The following is a 3,459-nucleotide window of genomic DNA, read 5'->3' as shown; positions in this document are numbered from 1 at the left end:
CCTAGCCCTACGTCATAAACTTAAAATGGTAACCGTAGGTCCACTCACTGCGAAGTTGTAGCCTCCTGGTTCTGGTCCTCCTGGGGTCCTCCTGGGGTCCTTCCTGGCTGCCGGCTGGGAGCAGACTGCGATGAGGACCGAGATGCGCTCGCCTTTTATACCCACCAGGGGCGGAGTCAAAACCAGTTCGAGTGAGAGAGACAAGGTCAGCCAGGCAGGAAACGCCCAAGTCCCCAAGGACAGCCGTATATAAGGGGGCTGATTCGAGTGTAGGAGCACAGTCGGCGGTCGGCTGCGACGACGACGACAGCGAGGGAGGAGCTCCAGGATGCTGGTGAGTTTGTGTTTGCTTTGTAGTAGTTGTTGTAGGTTCCACTCAGAAAAAGATATATAGTATATTTTTAACACTCTGAGAGTTAGAGCGTCGACGACTGCTGCTACATTGCATTCTAATTGTGTGCAGGCAAAGGAGGATGAAGCGATGGACATGGATGAAGGATGAAATCAAGCTACATTGCCACAACAAAGTGCCAGTCTTATGCGTGAGCTATTATTGACCGATGAAATTATTGAAGATCTTGTCGAAATATACATGCAAGACAATGAACGTATGGAAGACATGTCAGCTGACGTGCAGTACTTGCATAGACAAGCAGAAGAAGAATTTGAAGCATTTATGCAAGGGGAAATGGAAGACGAGGAACGGCCTCAACTCCTGCGTGGACATTTACAAGATTTTGAAGAATGACAATAAACAATTTTATTGTGGTTCCATTGTTGTTTTTATTCCGGGGCAAATGGTACCGAGACTGATCGTAGGGTGCGTACTGGTGGAGCCGGCTGCAGGTCCTCTCGGGGATCGCCGCGCTGCTCGGCCGCGATTTTCTCCACTTCCAACATGTAGTTTTTGATGTCTTCCTCCGTGTTTGCCAGGTGGGCAGGGCGACCGTGGCGTGACAGGCTGTTGTAAGGCAACTTGATCTTATAGTGTGTGTGGCGTAGATACGGGCCTGCACTGGAGGGTAGCATTACCGTGTCGGCGGCAATGGTGTCCAAGCTGCTGTGCACTACAAGTTCCGTGTCCACTTGGAAGAAGGCCGTGACGTCTTGAAACTAGTCAGTGCTGCCGGGGTCGTCCTTGTTTGATTTGGACACTGCCATGATGCCAAAGGCGAGGCTTGGTTGAATCGCGTCGAGTACGATGGGTGCGAGACCTCTGCGGTACCAAGACTTCTCGATTGTGTCCAGATACCTGATGTGTCGCCTGTAAAAATCGAGCGGGCGAAGGCGCATCACTGTGTTTTCTTCCGGGAGTTGAGTGTTTGATTCCGCATTAGACAGGTTGCTCGTTTTGTAAGTTACCACGTCCGACGGCAGACCAAGTGACGAGTGAGTCAGTAGTTCGTTGCCGGCATTGTACGTGTGACCCATGCGAAGCCACGCGTTTTTAAACTTGTGCTCGTAGTTGATAATTGGAGTGCCCACGTGACTCTTGAACGGAAACTGGTTTACGAACTTGGTCAAGCGAGGAGATGCATTTTCAATGTGTATAAAGTCGTAAGCAAAGTTGTGCCGGGGTGCTCCCATGCTCGTAGGGATGTTGGACGCATCGTCATTAGACAGTTTTAGTTTAGCGTTAGCGTAATAGCGGAGTTACGGGAAATAGCGTTACCGTTCCGCAAACGAACTTTGCAGAAAGAGAGTTTTAGTATAGCGTGATAGCGTAGTTTACGTGCGGGACGCTATTCCATTACGCTTTGAATTTCGCATACACAGGGCACCTAATTCTATGTGTGTGTGCGTCCGGAGAGTGCGATAGGCAGCGCAATGGAAGCCAGGAGCGCGTTGTATTTTTACTTCACATGTCCGTCGAGTAGGTTCGAGTAGCAACGCTAAATATACGCGGGCTTTCCTCCAACAGGAAGCAGAATCAACTTTACAGATTGATAACAGAGCACGAGCTGGATGTACTTGCCGTGCAGGAAACTAAAATAGAATCACAGGATCAGACAGACAGCATGGTGCGGAAGTTTACCAGAACTTATAATGTTTGTGTAAGCCATGCAAGAGGTTTGTCGGGAGGAAGTCTCTTGCTAATACGCCGGTGTTTGGGAGGTAGTGTTGACTCTGTTACAACTGATGATGCTGGTCGCCTAATAGTTTGCGATTTTACTCTACTTGATTGCAAATTGCGGTTTCTGTGCATTTACGCCCCATCAAATTCGAATGAACGGGATTTATTTTTTCGAAGTCTTGAACAACACCTTAAAACAGATAGATTTATAATAGCACTTGGCGACTTTAACTGCGTACTGTCAGCAAGTGACAAAACCAGTCCTACACCCTACAGAGACAGCAGTACAGACATTCTTGATCAAATCATTGAAGAACACCTCTTGGAGGATGTGGGAGAGTGTTTGGAATTAAATGCATGCGTGCGATTCACGCACTTCCGAGGAATTAGCCATGCGCGGCTAGACCGTGCGTATGTATCAGCAGAGTTGTTAGCTTTCTGCCGCGAGTATCGAGTAACACACGTTTCTTTTACTGACCACAGTCTAGTTAAATTCGATATTGGTAAATTGAAAGAAAGAAGCAAATTCAAATGGGAAAATTGGAAGTTCAACGACAAACTACTGCATGATGACGATTTTGCAGCGCACATCAATGAAGCTGTTCAAATATTACTCAAAATCGACGAGACTACTCTGAGGGAACAGTGGGACCTGTTCAAACAAGGGGTAAAATTAAAAGCACTCGAATCTGCGAGTAGAATACAGCACGAAAAAAGGAAAGAAGAAAAATCTCTTCATGAGTGTTTGGGCATTCTAATAGCTGAAGAATGCCAACAACCAGGAATGTTTAAAGACGACATCCTAGCCGTGAGGCAAAAGCTAGAAGCAATTGACGAGGACCGTTACCGTGGAGCAATATTGAGAGCAAGGGCAGAACGAATGGTGGCCGGTGAGACACCCACCAAACGATCTTTTGGCATAGAGAAAAAACGTGCCCATATAAACCACATTTCGCAAATTGAATGGCAAGGAGTAATCTGCCTAGAAAAGGGTGACATTCAACGAGCTTTTTACGATCATTATAGTAACGTCATTGCTCATAGCTCGGGCAATATTGAAGCGTTTAAAAATGAATTTTTGCATTCAATGCCAAGCATAGATGATGACGCTAAAGAGCTATTGGAAATGCCTATCTCGATTGAAGAAGTGAAAATGGCAATTGACGAGCTCATGACCCTAACAAATCACCTGGTCCCCATGGGCTGACAGCAGCGTTTTATAAATCAATCAAACATAGCGTTGCTACTGTCTTGACTTCATTATTTAATAACGCTTATGACGTAGGTCTCCTGCCGCCATCATTCCTAACTTCACATACTGTCTTGATTCCTAAAACAAAAGATGCCAGGCTCCTGAAACAGGTTTCTTCATACAGACCAATAGC

At 46.5% G+C, this 3,459-nt stretch overlaps 1 pseudogene; it reads right to left on the bottom strand.

Moving 5' to 3' along the window:
- Positions 1 to 783: 783 nt before the first annotated feature.
- On the bottom strand, positions 784 to 1,617 carry LOC119457113 (uncharacterized; annotated as a pseudogene).
- Positions 1,618 to 3,459: the final 1,842 nt, after the last annotated feature.

This window comes from Dermacentor silvarum, chromosome 6 (assembly GCF_013339745.2).
Source record: "Dermacentor silvarum isolate Dsil-2018 chromosome 6, BIME_Dsil_1.4, whole genome shotgun sequence".
NCBI classification, from domain to species: Eukaryota; Metazoa; Arthropoda; class Arachnida; order Ixodida; family Ixodidae; genus Dermacentor; species Dermacentor silvarum.
The sequence above is the reverse complement of the archived record's forward strand: the minus strand, read 5'-3'. Positions and strand labels throughout refer to the sequence as shown.